We start from the raw sequence: 16,345 nt of genomic DNA, 5'->3' as shown, positions 1-16,345 counted from the left end.
TTTAGGCAAGGCAGACTGTTCTTTCTGGAGCTCTACTCAAGCTTGCAGTGTGTGCTTAGGGGTTTAAGGCGACAGCGAAAAGCACAGGGGAGCTTTCTCTGAGATCTAGGTTGTTCAGGGAATGGACAGGGAAAGGGGTTTCAGGTATCAGCCCAGCGACTGGAAAGGCAGAACCCAGGCACCCACTTTTCTGGAGAGAGGTAGAGAGGGAGATAAAAGACAAAGCCGAGCTGTGGGGTTGTGCGGGCCAAACCAGGAGATGCTGCCAGCTAGCGGACCTAAGCGCCCGCAGGTTACAGGTGTAAGTCTCAGGCTTGTGGTGGGGGCAGGGCCATTTCTGCCCTTTCAGGAAGATCCAAGAGGGCCGCTAGTCTTTCTGGGCACCAGAGTGGTAGGGGTGGAAAGGTGTCTCACATGACCCAAAAGTGCAAAGATCAAAGAGTGGTCCGAGTGTCCAGTAACACCCTCCCCTCCACACACATACACACACAGAGAAACCGCTGCCACCACTAAGCAACTTAACTCTCTCATGCTACAATACCACTAACCATCCCCTCTCCCCTTCAACCTAGGTTGGCGCTGGGAAGACCGACTCTAACCTATGGGTGAGAGGGGCAAGGGTGTGAGAACTGGGCTGTGCTGCCAGGCTGCCTGCACTGGGTTACACTAGACCCGTCAGGGATAGAAGACCCCCAGGTCAGCTCCTGGCCACTCAGGGTCCTCCTCTCCACCGGTGCTCGCCCGCGTTCTCCCTCGCTCACCTCCCCTTCCTCCGGTATGACCCGTGGCTGCCCGCGCAGCCCCGCCACCGCCTGCCGGTTCAGAGCCCAGGTTGAGCGGGGTAGGGGTTGGGGGTCAGTCCAAAGAAGGGGCACTCAGGACAAGGGGGCAAAGAGAGACTCTGCCAGTCAGGCGCTCTGAGGTGCTCCAGTCCAGTTCCCTCTACCCGAAACCACCACGCTCAGCCACCCAGACTCTGCCACCACCCAGGGGAGGGGGAGGCCCGGCGAAGAGCAAACGAAGGAAACAGAAAATTCCGTACCGAGGGGGGAGAGATGAGACGGTGGGACAGGGCAGCGCCGGGGCTGCCTTGGGGTTTCGGCTGCGGCTTCCTTCCACCCCTGGCTACCGAGTTGCAGAGAAGCAGGAGCTGCTGCCCCTGCAGGCTGCCCCATCCTCCCTCTCCCTCCTTCCCTTCCCCCTGCCCGCTTCCCCCGCCCCGCCCCGCCCGCCCCTGCCTTGAGCTCAGACTGTGTGAGGCTCCAGGTCCGGACTGGGGGAGGTGAGAGGTGCTTTCACCGACAGCGGCAGTCTCCCCTACCCCACCCCACACCCCCGCCCCCAATCGCGACTGGTTCTTCCAGCTTGCAGCCACCCAAAGGAGAGGAAAAAGAGAAAAGGAGCAGAGGAAAGCCAGGAGCAGATAGAAGGGAAAAGGAAGAGCTCAGGGTTGGACATTTTTGGAGCTGGGGTGGGGAGAACAGGAGCGCGCCTCCTCGATTTTACCTCCCCACCCCTCTTTGCTTCTCTCTCTCCCCCTTCGTTGTATAGCATTTTTCAGAAGCGGCAGCAGAAGGGGACAGAAACCTCTATCTAGTCTAGAAAGATTCGGAAGGGTGACCGGGGTTCCCGCCAGCCACTACCTAGCAGCTGGCGCAGGAGTATGCGTTTGTGCATGTCAGAGTGCGAATGCTGGTCTCTGTCTCTCCCTATGTCTTCTCTGTCTCCTTCATACTCCCGCGTCAGCTACCTCTGTCAGTTTCCCGTGTCAGTTTCTTCCCGTGCTCTTACTGTGCGGTACGCTGCGTGAAAGGGGTGCGTGTGTTTGAAGGCACCCAGGTTGGGTCAGCGAGCCGGGAGAAGCGAGCGGGGACAAGGCAGGGGCACGGGTAGAGCAAAGAGTTTCGGGGAGGCTGACGAAGGCTAAAGGTGAGCAGAGATGGCCAGCCACTGGGAAGTTTGGGAATGACTAAAAAGCGAAGGGAAAAACCACGCTAGGAGCGGGCACTTACGCGCCTCGACACACCCCGCCCCTTTCCCTGTGCTCATCCGCCCACCCTCCAGGCAGCCTCGAGGCCGGGCTGGGCTGTCCCAGGCGGCTGCTGTTGGCGCGCCGTGGGAGAACCGGTAAAGGTGGCCGCACCGAGCTCCTTGGCTTCCAGCCGCCAGACAACGCGGATCTGAACAAACCACTTGGCCTGGGGTAAGTCAACAGGCAGCCCAGAGCCTTATGGCTTTGCTGCCGGAGCGCTGCCAAAAGGCAGCGAGGTGCGGGATTGAATGAAGGTGCAGGGATGCTGAGGGCTGGGAGGTGCTAGCTGGCTGTGGGCTGGGGTGGTGGGGGGCAGAGCGAAGCCAGCAACAGATTGTTTTCGGACACAGGGAGAAAGATATGGTGGGACTCTAGAGGTGTTAGGACAAGGTGGCTCTTGGCAGTGACCAAAAACGTTGTTTTTATTTGGGATGTTCCTCTAAATCAGCTTGTCTCTACCCCGGACAGTGATCTGAGATCAGTATCGACCCGAGAGACAGGAATGGAATAAAGACACTGGCCCTTTTGCCAAAAGCCACTTTAAGATGTGGAAAGCCAGGGGTGAGCTCATGAGGGCTCAGGAATCAGAGCCCCCATTCACCTTCTTTCCGTTTTGTATCCATCAAACTTACTTACGAAATGGCCAGATTCATTTTCCTGGCTCCTTAAAGGAATCAGGAAATGCAAATGGGGAGACATCAGTCAGATCTCTGCTCAAAGTAGACACCCCTCCCCCCAAACACACACTGACTTGGACAAACAGTCATGATGGTCCCCCTCTCCAACACACACAAACGTACTGAGCTGTATTCACAGATCCTGATCTTTCTCCATGGTCTCTAAGAATGAAACTGGGAGAAGGGCTTTCTCCCCTTTGCCAACCTGGGGTCTTCTGGCCATAACCAAGTATGTGGTTGGTGATGGCTACCAAGGTTATTACTCCCTTGTAAAAAACCTGGAGCTAGGAAACCAGTTGGGAAGACAGGATCACTGAACTTTACCTGAGTTTATCATATGAGTACAAGAGACAGGCTGATCAATAATGCTCTCCTTAAAGACTGTGTGTGTCAGCCCTGGCTTCAAATGAGAAGTATTTACTCCACTGACATGGCACCCAGATCCACTTGTCTATTTCTATACATTTATTTTCATGGCATTTAGCAAATATGTAAAGTTTACATATTAGAATTTGTCCTTGTCTATTGTCAGTCTCAGGGTTTGTTTTGTTTTGTTTTGTTTTGTTTTTTGGTATTTTACAGATGTTGGTGTTTGGTATTATATCATGTTTCCTTTCCTATAGACTCTTAAAAAGCTGTGATATAAATGATGTTAAATGGTACCTTTCACCCAGTCTTTAACATTTGCTTATTCTAAGTCAAAGACATGGAAATGCATTCACACAGTACCAAGTTGGTCTCAAAGCAAATGTTTAGCCTAGGATAAAGAAAACCCACAAGGTTTCTCTATTTGCAAGGTTGAAGGAAAATCTGAATGCCACATGAAATCTGTTTGGTTCCTGGAAGATGCTGTTTTCACGAAGTTTTGGCATAGATAGATAAATAGATAGATAGAGTGTGTGTGGCGCTGCTTTCATAAAGTTGTAATACATATGGTATGTGTGTATTTTTTCAAGGACTCAGATCAACCCCATACAATCTGGGCTCTGTGCTGCTGTAGCCGAGGGGGGAGTATTTGAATTTGTGCTTCCAAAGCACCCAGGCTCTTCTGTTAAACTTTCTATTTATTATTATGTTACCGGAATACAATGAATTGCCTCTTTCCAACTCAGCAAATGAGAGAAACAGATTTTGCATTAAGTGGAACTGTTTATGTTGCATCAGGCAATTTGTTCTAATGCTCACTGCTGAGAGAGAGAACAGAACAAGGATTACTCAAGTAGGATCTGAAAAGGTGCCCATTCTGTTACTTTTTTAGGCCATCATAAGAAAATATCTTCTTAGGTTAAAATTACACTTTCCCATAAATAGCAAAGACCAGGTTGCAGACAGGTAGAAAAGAATCAGCAGCTTCCTACTAGGGAAAGAGCTGAAAGTGTAAACAGGGATGACACCGAAGGTGTGGGTCTTTCTTGGTTGAAAATCTGGCTGCTGCAGTGGATCCTGATCCATGGTTCCTCAGGGCATAAGGAGGTGGAAAGCGCGGGGATCCAGAATCAGGCAGTCTTCAGCTGTGTTGACAGACATTCACCTGGCTATAGTGTAGACGCCAATATAGAGACCTGGACCAGATAACATTTGCCACTTCTACCAGCATTGAGAACTATATTCCTACAATTCTATTCTTTCTAGAATTAACAACCAGAACCAGAATGACACACAGAACCACAATGCTTAGAGAAGGTCAGGCCAGAAAATGACAGATGCAGTGGGGATGAAGAGGAAAAGGATACGACAGAACCCAAAGATGTTTTGAAACACGGAAAGAAAACCATCCAGATGTTTGCTTTCTTTTGCTTTGGTGGGGGATGGGATTAGTCCAAAAAACTGCTTAGGAAGTAAAGCACCCTAACATTGCCTAGCCTGTGGTTTACCTTGTAAACACTGTGTAAAACAGAATTACATAGAACCCGAGAACGGGAGCCCTGGAGTAAATTTACACTTTTACCGTCTCATTCCACTCCTTAGCATTTTAAATTCCAATCTATGAGCCATGCAGGTGCTTAATTATTGAATGGATAATTTCAAACATATCATGCTATTGCCCTCCAGTCTGCTTCCAAATATTTTAAGTTGTCTTTGACCATGGCTCCATCACTGAAACAGAGGGACCAAAACATTTCTATCTGCTTTACTTCTGCCAAGGCTTCTTGTTTTCAGCTAAGTACATAAAACCATTCAGAAGCTTTCTGGGAGCTGGTGGGAAATATGAGGGACAGGACCTTTCTCCCCAAAGTGCCCTGTGCCTTGAGATACCACCAACCTAATCTGTCCTGGTTAGTTTCCAGGTTTTTAGGGAGGGATGTGACAAAGTTTGCAGCCTGCAGACAGAAATGATGCCTAATCCTAGGCCGAAGCTGTAGCTAATCAGCCCCAGACCAAGGCTAAGCTGAGGCTAGCCACTGAGTCCAGAAATTAGTGGCTGAGATTTCCATAGTATCATCCTTTCTAAACTCTCATAGCAGTCCTTCTGCTGACGGGTCTCTCAAACCCTTTGTCCAGTGAGACCAACCAACCCCTCCCAATAGCAAGGGATGAATCCTAAATGACTCAGCTATGATTTCATAAACACACATGTACACCATACTTACTTGAGCAAAAATAGATGATTTCAAAAACTAATGATAATAAAAGCTGGTGGGGCAAAGCAAAAATTGCAGTTCACTTGGTCAGGGAACTTTGCAAGCTCCCTAGGTTTGGTTGTCCATCATTCACTGTGGAGTTGATGCTAGTAGCCCATGAAATTGCCTCAGCTTTTTGCCTTAGCAAAGGCAAAGAAAGAGCTGATGGTGGGAAATAAACAGTGATCTTGGCAGGGTCCAATCCCCTCATTTCTCCTATAAAGAATTTGAGGCCCAGAGAGTAGAAATGACTTCCCCAAATCAGAGAACTAGCTAGTGACACAACCAAAACCAGAACTCAGGACTGCCTGCTAGTATTGAATATATTTCCTAAAGCCCTTTGGAGATCTTTCCAAAAAAATTAAGAGGTAACAAAGGCCAGGTTTACCAGGATCACAGCCCTCTACTTCCATGCCGTGTTTATACCTAAAAGTTTATTGCCATATCTTTGTGCCTTGCCTTCTCACCCACTATCTGCCCCCAACACACACACACACACATAGACACACACACACACACACACAACTTGCTGGCTAAGAAAACGTGACATATGCCTACAGCCAGTATATTCATGTGGAGGGCAGAATTAAACATGATAAAGATTTAGTTGCTCACACTTATCTGATTGACCTGGCTCACACCACCAACAGCAAGGCATCTAGAATACCCAGTCTCTGCTACTCCCTACTAGTTTTGAGGAATGGAAGCTGGTGGAATCTGGTAACTGTGGTTTAGACTTTGTACACTCAGAATCAGTACCCATTAATGTGCATGCATACACAAACACACATACACACACGCTTTCTGAAAAATCAAAACAAAGGAAATAGAAAAGACAAGACTGATGGTTTTTATAGTAGAGTATGAGAAGAAGGAAGGTTTGCAGGGAGGGTGTTGTTTCCTTCCTCCATTCTTTAGCCCTGATGCCTGATTTTCATGATTCCCAACCTAGTTTCTTTTAGGATTAGAGAAAATACATCGATAAAACATGTCTACTACAGCCCAGAAGGAAGATATGAAGAATATCCACATTATAATATCACAAGGATAGGAAAAAGAGGTTAGAATAGAGTAGGCTAAGGCCTTGCTACTTCACGTGTGGTCCTCATACCAGTAGCGGCATCACCCCCGGTGGATGTTTATAAATACAGAATCTCAGACCCTTCCTCAGACCTACCAAATTAGAATCTGACATTTAAGAATATCCCCCAGTGATTTTTTGGTATGCTAAAGTTTGAGAGGCTAGAGCTTATCCCCCAAAGCATTAGAAAGTCATTTGAAAATAAACAATTACCTATAATTTATATATATATATATATAAAATTTCCCCAGGTCCACTTCTCTTTGTATTCAGTATAAAAGCCTTAAGTGTGGGCAAAAGAGTTGATTGAAAGGAAATCAGGCCATAGGATTGTACTGTTTACCTGGGTTTGGAGACTCACACAAACCTGAGTTCAAATTCTGGCCCTACCCCTCGGCCTCTGGGGTAGGAGCCCTGAGTCCAGGATGCTGGACTGCCAGAAAATTCCCAGGCCCATGAATATTAATCAGCATGCACTCTCCTAGAGGTATCTTTCTGGACACCAAGACCTGGCTCCACCTAACTGCTTCCAGGCTCCAGTGATAGACACCTCATACCAAACAACCAGCAAGACAGGAACACAGCCCCATTTATCGACAGGCTGTCTAAAGTCATACTAAGCTCACAGACACCTCATGACAGACTACCTGTTGTGACCCTGCCCATCAGAGGGAAAAGACTCAGCTCCACCCACCAGAGCACAGGCACCAGTCTCTCCCACCAGGAAGCCTACACAAGCCCCTGGACCAACCTCAGCCACCACAGGGCAGACAACAGAAGCAAGAGGGACTATGATCCTGTAGCCTGCACAAACACAATAGGTTAGAAAAATGAGATGACAGAGAAATATGTTGCAGATGAAGGAGCAAGATAAAAACCTACAAGACCAAATAAATGAAGAGGAAAGAGGCAATCTACCTGAAAAAAGAGCTCAGAGTAATGATAATAAAGATTATCCAAGATCTCAGAAATAGAATAGAGGCACAGATTGAGATGATACAAGAAATGTTTAACAAGGACCTAGAATAACTAGAGCAAACAATCAGTGATGAACAACAGAATAACTGAAATGAAAAATACATTAGGAGGATTCAATAGCAGAATAACTGAGGCAGAAGAACAGATAAGTGAGCTGGAAGATAGAATGGTAGAAATAACTGTAGCAGAACAGAATAAAGAAAAAAGAATGAAAAGAAATGAGGAAAGTCTCAGAGACCTCTGGGACAACATTAAATACACCAACATTCAAATTATAGGTGTCCCAGAAGAAGAAGAAAAAGAGTCTGAGAAAATATTTGAAATGATTATAGTCAAAAACTTCCCTGACATGGGAAAGGAAATAGTCAATCAAGTCCAGGAAGTGCAGAGTCCCATACAGGATAAGCCCAAGGAGAAACATGTTGAGACACATTAATAAAACTAACAAAAATTAAATACACAGAAAAAGTATTAAAAGCAGCAAGGGAAAAGTAACAAATAACATAATATACAAGAGAATCCCGATGAAGTTATCAGCTGACTTTTCAGTAGAAATTCTGCAGGCCAGAAGGGAGTGGCTGGACATATTTAAAGTGATGAAAGGGAAAAACCTACAACCAAGAATACTCACCCAGTGAGGTTCTCATTTATATTTGACAGAGAAATCAAAAGCCTTATGAACAAGCAAAAGTTAAACCAAACCAGCTTTACAACAAATGCTGTAGGAATTCCTTAGACGGGCAACACAAAAGAAGGAAAAGACCTACAAAAACATATCCAAAATAAATAAGAAAATGGTAAAAGGAACATACATATTGATAGTTACCTTAAATATAATGGATTATGTGCTCCAACCAAAAGGCACAGATTGGCTGATTGGATACAAAAACAAAACCCATGTATATACTGTCTACAAGAGACCCACTTCAGACTTGGGGACACATACAGACTGAAGATGAGGGAATAGAAAAAAAATATTCCAAGAAAATAGAAATCAAAAGAAAGTTGGAACATCAATACTCATATCAGACAAAATGTTCTCTAAAATAAAGACTATCACAAGAAACAAGGAAGGATACTACATAATGATCAAGGCATCAACCCAAGAAGAATAAACAAATGTAAACATTTACACACCAGACATAGGAGCACCTCGATACATAAGGTAAGTGCTAAAAGCCATCAGTGGGCTTCCCTGATTGCTCAGTTAATAAAGAATCTGCCTGCAGTGCAGGAGACCCCGGTTCAATTCTTGGGTTGGGAAGATCCCCTGGAGAAGGGATAGGCTACCCACTCCAGTATTCTTGGGTTTCCCTTGTGGCTCAGCTGGTAAAGAATCTTCCTGCAATGCGGGAGACCTGGGTTCGATCCCTGGGTTGGGAACATCTCCTGCAGAAGGGAAAGGTTACCCACTCCAGTATTTTGGCCTGGAGAATTCCATGGACTGTTTAGTCCATGGGGTCACAAAGAGTTGAACACGACTGAGCGACTTTCACTTCACTTCACTTCAAAAGCCATCAATGGGGAAATTGACAATAACACCATAATACTTGGGGACTTTAACATTTCACTTGGACCAATGGATAGTTCATCCAGACGGGAAATTAATAAATAAACACAGCCTTAAATGACACATTAGACCAGATAGACTTAACTGATATTTATAGGACATTTCATCCAAAAGCAGAAGAATACACCTTCTTCTCAAGTGCACAAGGAATATTTCCTAGGTTGATCACATCTTCGGTCACAAATCAAGCCTTGGTAAATTTAAGAAAATTAAAATCACGTCAAGAATCTTTTCTAACCACAATCTGTGAGGTTAGAGATCAATTACAGGAAAAAAAAAAAAAAACATAAAAAAACACAAACACATGGAAGCTAAACAATATGCTACTAAATAACCAAGAGATCACTGAAGAAATCAGAGGAACTTTTAAAAATAACTAAAAGCAAATGACAACAAAACCACGATGACCCAAAACCTATGGGACACAGTAAAAGCAGTTCTAAGAGGGATGTTTATAGCAATACAGTGTTACCTCAGGAAACAAGAAAAATCTCAAATATTAACAACCTAATCTTACAACTAATGCAACTAGACAAAAAACAAACGTAACCCAAAATTAATAGAAGGAAAGAAATCATAAAGATCAGAGCAGAAGTGAACAAAATTTATATGAAGAAAATAATAGCAAAGATCAGTGAAACTAAAAGCTGGATCTTTGAGAAGATAAAATTGATAAACCTTTAGCCACTATAAGACACTGGTGTACTGTGAATAATCAATACATTGAAGATATAATATTATTATAATCAATAATATTTGGCCAATAATTTTAGTTTACTAGAAAATTAGCTATTTGATGTTATGCCTTGAGGCATGTTGGAGAAGGCAATGGCAACCCACTCCAGTACTCTTGCCTGGAAAATCCCATGGACGGAGGACCCTGGTAGGCTTCAGTCCATGGGGTCGCGAAGAGTCAGACACGACTGTGCGACTTCACTTTTTCTTTTCACTTTCATGCATTGGAGAAGGAAATGGCAACCCACTCCAGTGTTCCTGCCTGGAAAATCCCAGGGATGGCAGAGCCTGGTGGGCTGCCATCTATGGGGTCGCACAGAGTCGGACACGACTGAAATGACTTAGCTTGAGGCATGTAACATCTATTTCTAATTGGTGCAAGTCATGTTGGGCTTTCCATGGATAGAACACCGAGAAATACATGCAAAGTAAAATATATTTGAGGCTTCGAAACAAATATTATTCAGAAAGAATTACAGTTGAATTACTCTGAATCACTTCATAGAGTAAGGCTGAAATCAGAAGTAGCTTTATTTTATATGGTATATCTCAAAATTAGGAAGTTAGAAAGTTAGTAAGACTCTCTATGCATTTTTTGTGCATATATGCAACAGGCAAACATATGTACACACAGAAAGAAAAACACACACACACCCTTCAATGGAGCAACTGTGAAAAAAATCAAGGCTGAAATAGCATTCTAGGGGCAGAACTAAATATTACAAGACTTCTGGCCTGATGATAATCTATAAGATGGGTGAATAATACCTCTTACCTCATAGGAAGGATGTGAGATGATATGAGTAAAAGAAAGGATGCAAGTAAACGCATAGCAGAAAACTCAAATTTTTAAAATCTAAGACTACAAAAGAGATGAAAATATTATACTTAAATCTTGAGCTAAATTGCAATTATTTTCCTCCAGCCAGTAATGACTTGATGCTAGATAAGAAATAATTTACCGTATCAACACACATCTTACAATGGTCAGCTCAACGATAACAGTTGAGGCCTAGACAGTGCTTATTTATGTGCCGAGCATTTCATATGTAGTATCTCATTTAAACTTCCACAACTCGATGAAAAGGTACATTATCATGCTTATTTTACAGATAAAATTAAAGCTCAAAGAAATTAATTAAATTGCTTATTTTATGATTTGCCGACATAGGTAAATACTATACCTATCACTATTTCACAGATGAAAAAAATAAGCAACTTCTGTCTCCTCCCAGCCCATGGTGCTCGCTACCTCCTCAACTTTCGCACCTGTAAAATATATAGGTAGAGTACCTATGGATTTCAGTAATTCTATAAGTTACAATAAGTTTTATAAATTCCAATAAAATCACTAAGCACTTGATTCATCTAAAAACTTATTGGTGGCTACATAGCTTAATGGCAAAGACAAAAAGACAGATACCACAACTTCTGGGCCCCAGTCCTTTGGTTTAAGGTTTGAGACATCCAGTTCCTATTGGATCTGAGGTTGCCCAACATCCATTGATTTTCAAGAGGATCAGATTAATATGGCATCAATAATCTTATAACATAAAATATAAATCATTAATTTCTAAGATTTCTGTGATTACCCTAAATTAACAATAGCCGTTGATATAAATTACTGAAAATCTTTGTATGAGTTCTCTATTGTGGCTATAAGAACCATAAATTGAACAGTTTAAAACAACACAAATTTATTATTGTTATTGCTCTATAGGTCAGAAGTCTGACATAGGGATCAGTGGGCTAATATCAAAGTGTCAGTAGGACTGCATTCTCTACTGGACGTTCTAGGAGAGAATCTGTCTCCTTACTTATTCAGGTTGTTGGCATAATCCACTTCCTTGCAGTTGTAGGACTGAAGTCCTTTTTTTTTTTTTTTTGCCGTCAATTCAATGCCATTCCTAGTTTCTACAGGCCCCCACATTCTTTGGTCTGTGACCCCATACCTCCAATTTCAAAGCCAATCAGGGTAGGTTGAGCCCCTCTCACAATTTGAATTTCCCCTGCCTCTTCTTCCATTGCATCTTTGTTTGCCTTCCTCTTCTGTTTTTAAGAACCCACATGATCACATTGGGCCTACGTGGATCATCCAGGATAATCTCCCAATTTTAAGATTTCATCTGAATTAGCAACCTTAGCTCCATCTGAAAAATCCCTTTTGCCATGTAACCTAACACACTGACATGTTCTGGGGGTGTGCTGACATATTTACAGGGCCATTGCTTACTCCTTGGAAGGAAAGATGACCAACCTAGATAGCATATTCAAAAGCAGAGACATTACTTTGCCAACAAAGGTCCATCTAGTCAAGGCTATGGTTTTTCCAGTAGTCATGTATGGATGTGAGAATTGGACTGTGAAGAAAGCTGAGCGCCAAAGAATTGATGCTTTTGAACTGTGGTGTTGGAGAAGACTCTTGAGAGTCCCATGGACTGCAAGGAGATCCAACCAGTCCATTCTAAAGGAGATCAGTCCTGGGTGTTCTTTGAAAGGAATGATGCTAAAGCTGAAACTCCAGTACTTTGGCCACCTGATCCGAAGAGTTGACTCGTTGGAAAAGACTCTGATGCTGGGAGGGATTGGGAGCAGGAGAAAAAGGGGACTACAGAGGATGAGATGGCTGGATGGCATCACCGACTCGATGGACTGAGTTTGAGTGAACTCCGGGAATTGGTGATGGACAGGGAGGCCTGGCATGCTGTGATGGACAGGGAGGCCTGGCGTGCTGTGATTCATGGGGTTGCAAAGAGTCAGACATAACTGAGCGACTGAACTGAACTGAACTATGTTGCCTACCATAATCTCTTATGTGTGGAGTGCTACAAATACATTATCTGAAATAACCTTCAATCTCTAAATGATAGGTATTAATATCACTGCCCCCATTTCACAAATGAGGAAATAGGATCAGGCAAGTTAACTTGTATGCCTGATATTGTACAGCTAGTAAATGGTGGAGGCAGGATGGGACACAGGTCTCTTCCTCCAAATCTCATTTTCCCCTTGGCTTGCATTATAATGCCTCCTCATTATTAGAAAACTCTTTTGATTGTTATTTTTGTTTTCCTTGTTTGTTATTTTTGTGTGTGTTTCCTCTTTTTTATTTACATTTTTGAATAGGTGACTTATGCCCATTGTTTGAAAATCAAAATGTATAAAAAGGTATTCAGTCCAAAGCCTTGCTTCCACTGTTTCCCAGCTGCTTGGTTACCACCACCCCTGCCCCATTTTATTTTTTTCCCCTCAAGAACTTCTGAATGAAAATACAAGAAACTATGAATTGATGTGTGGATTTTTACATCATAACAAAATCTCTCAAGCTACAGCTCAAATTCATTTTGTCCTTTTGCTGCATTCTTAGTACAACTCCACTTTGGAAGAACTAACATCTGTATTAAGGGACAAATCTTTGGGCTGATCAATTATGCAAGTAACTGGTGACTACACCCACTTTCTAAAATGTTTTTATAGCACCCATTGACCCCATGGTGCTCACCTGAATACTCTATACATCATACGACTCAAACGTCTCAATATTCTTACATATCACACCCATTTTATCTGAACATTCCAGAATCCTAGAATTCCAGGAAGCACAAACACAAGAGGGGACGGGTAGGGAGAGCGGGAGGGAGAGAAATATCCACAGTGCACATGGCGGGGGGAGGGGGGACAATAAAAATTCATGAAATATAGTTCTAATTATCCCATAGAGTAACAAGGTGATCATATTTTAGTATCACTAACCCCAATATCTTATTTGTAAAAAACCTTTTCAGAATTGACACAACTTTCCATCTAACTTGCAAAAAAACCTGGAACTCTTGCATAATTGTAAACACTGAAACAGACTACCCTATAGTTGGGTAGCCTGTAATATGTCAACAGGCAGAGAACAAAAGATGACAAGCTTGTTTTAAACAAAGAATTGAGTAAAACTGATAACAAAATCAATACACCACAGTTAATTATTTCTGTTATCCCTGCCATGGACTTTGTAACTTAAGAACTGCTTATTCTCAGCATATCAGTTGCATGCAGTATATATACTTGCCTTCTCATAGCACAAAACAGAACATCTTCTTTGTTTGTTTGTTTCCATCTTTTAACCCAGTGTTTTCAATATTTGAGCAATGATTCATTAATGTACTGTGAAATCAGTTTAGTAGTTCACCACCATTTTTAAATGAAACATTAAAAAAGAAAAATGTGAATCACATGTAGTAAGAGTAAACATTGTTTCATGAAACTTTTATTCAGTAGTGTATGTGTATGAGTCTGAGTGTGAGAGTGTGGTGAATGTATGTGTGTTTGTGTGCATGTGCACATATTTGTGTGTATGTTGGATTCATTGTAAATTTTTTTTTTTTGCTGTGGGTTATTGTCAAAAAGTTTGATATATATTGCTTTGAATTATTGGAAGCACTGACCAGATGTTATAAATAATCATAAATAAATGAATCTGCCTAAATATAAAAGGGCTTACCAGATGGCTCAGTGGTAAAGAATCCGCCTGCCTTGCCTGGAGAATCCCATGGACAGAGGAGCCTGGCAGGCTACAGTCCATGGGGTTGCAAAGAGTCAGAGACGACTTATTGATGAAACAACAACAAAAATACATTAAAACCTTGGTCTTCCTGAACTATTAGGGAATTCTATGATGTCCTTTGGCATTTTGGTACCTAATCTGTGGCAATGACCAGAAGGCAGTAAGTATCCAAAGAAAAACTTAAAAATCCAATAAAAATGGAAATGTGTTCTCTCTGTGACACAAGAACATCTGGGGATTTATGACATCTGGATTTGGAACTGACCTTCCCAGTTGTCACTTCCATTGCCATCTCTTGGGTACAGTGGCTCAGGGGCCTTGGCCAGTGCTGAACATTGCCTGAAAGTCTGTGACTTAAATAAAATAAAGAGTCAGTTTTTGCTGTAGACTGTGCTGTCATTTTCACACAATGGTCATCCCTAGAAACTTTTCCTAGATTGGTAACATTTAGTCTAATAAATACCAAGCTATGAAGAAAGATTTATAGGAAGGTATGTGTAGTAGGTATGTGTGTGCTCAGTCATTCAGTCATCTCCAACTCTTTGTGACTCTTTAGAATGTAAGTCCATGGGATTTTTCAGGCAAGAATCCTCGAGTGGGTTGCCATTTCCTCCTCCAGGTGATCTTCCCAACCCAGGGACTGAACTAGTGTCTGAGTCTCCTGCTTTGGCAGGTGGATTCTTTACCACTGAGCAACCTGGGAAGCCCCTGTAGGAAGGTATGTTTGGGGATAAATCAAGGAAAGAACTGATGAAGTGGTGTAGGATTGCAGCAAAGGAGATTTTCACATTTTCATAGGATAATTATACCAGAGAAGAGAAAAATGAGAGGGCTCATGGGGAGGAAAGAAAAAGGAGCATGTTAAGTACTAATTAAAGAATCTAATTTTCTTAGTGTTACCTGAGCCCCTACTGTCAATCATTTGACAGATATTCACTGAGTGCAGACTAGGTGGAAGGCCCTGTGGGACACCAAAGTGCAGGCCCATCCCTTCCCTCCAGTAGCTCACAAGATGATCAAGAGTGAATTGGATAAAGTAAAACTGTTGTATGGCTCAGTAGGACACTGTGATTTAATCCATTCATGGAAATGTATGCAGGTCCATCTAAGAGAGAGAGCTGGAAAATTAGGTTGTGGTAAAACTGTAAAGGAGTACGTCAAGGCTGTATATTGTCACCCTGCTTATTCAACTTATGTGCAAAGTACATCATGAGAAACGCTGGGCTGGAAGAAGCACAAGCTGGAATCAAGACTGCCGGGAGAAATATCAATAACCTCAGATATGCAGATGACACCACCCTTATGGCAGAAAGTAAAGAGGAACTAAAAAGCCTCTTGATAAAAGTGAAAGAGGAGAGTGAAAAAGTTGGCTTAAAGCTCAACATTCAGAAAATGAAGATCATGGCATCTGGTCCCATCACTTCATGGGAAATAGGTGGAGAAACAGTGGAAACAGTGTCAGACTTTATTTTTGGGGGCTCCAAAATCACTGCAGATGGTGACTGCAGCCATGATATTAAAAGATGCTTACTCTTTGGAAGGAAAGTTATGACCAACCTAGATAGCATATTCAAACGCAGAGACATTACTTTGCCAACAAAGGTCCGTCTAGTCAAGGCTATGGTTTTTCCAGTGGTCATGTATGGATGTGAGAGTTGGACTGTGAAGAAAGCTGACTGCCGAAGAATTGATGCTTTTGAACTGTGGTGTTGGAGAAGACTCTTGGGAGTCCCTTGGACTGCAAGGAGATCCAGCCAGTCCATCCTAAAGGAAATCAGTCCTTGGTGTTCATTGGAAGAACTGATGCTAAAGCTGAAACTCCAATACTTTGGCCACCTCATGCGAAGAGTTGATTCATTGGAAAAGACCCTGATGCTGGGAGGGATTGAGGGCAGGAGGAGAAGGGGACGACAGAGGATGAGATGGCTGGATGGCATCACCGACTCGATGGACATGAGTTTGAGTGAACTCCAGGAGTTGGTGATGGACAGAGAGGCCTGGCATGCTGTGATTCATGGGGTCACAAAGAGTCGGACACGACTGAGCAACTGAACTGTACTGAACTGAAAATTGTGAAGGGCTTTGTATATTAGGAT

The 16,345-nt window shown here is 42.9% G+C and overlaps 1 protein-coding gene across 1 annotated transcript in view; it reads left to right on the top strand.

Annotated features, from left to right (window-relative positions):
• The first annotated feature begins 1,370 nt into the window (after positions 1 to 1,370).
• TRPC5 (transient receptor potential cation channel subfamily C member 5) overlaps positions 1,371 to 16,345 on the top strand; it is a 355,906-nt gene continuing 340,931 nt past the window's right edge. The window contains exon 1 of the mRNA XM_059883295.1: positions 1,371 to 2,203. The gene's annotated coding sequence lies outside the window, so the exon portion shown is untranslated. The remainder of the gene's footprint in view (positions 2,204 to 16,345) is intronic.

The sequence above is a fragment of the Bos taurus genome, chromosome X (assembly GCF_002263795.3).
Source record: "Bos taurus isolate L1 Dominette 01449 registration number 42190680 breed Hereford chromosome X, ARS-UCD2.0, whole genome shotgun sequence".
Lineage (NCBI taxonomy): Eukaryota > Metazoa > Chordata > Mammalia > Artiodactyla > Bovidae > Bos > Bos taurus.
This window is presented reverse-complemented; position numbering and strand designations above follow the sequence as displayed.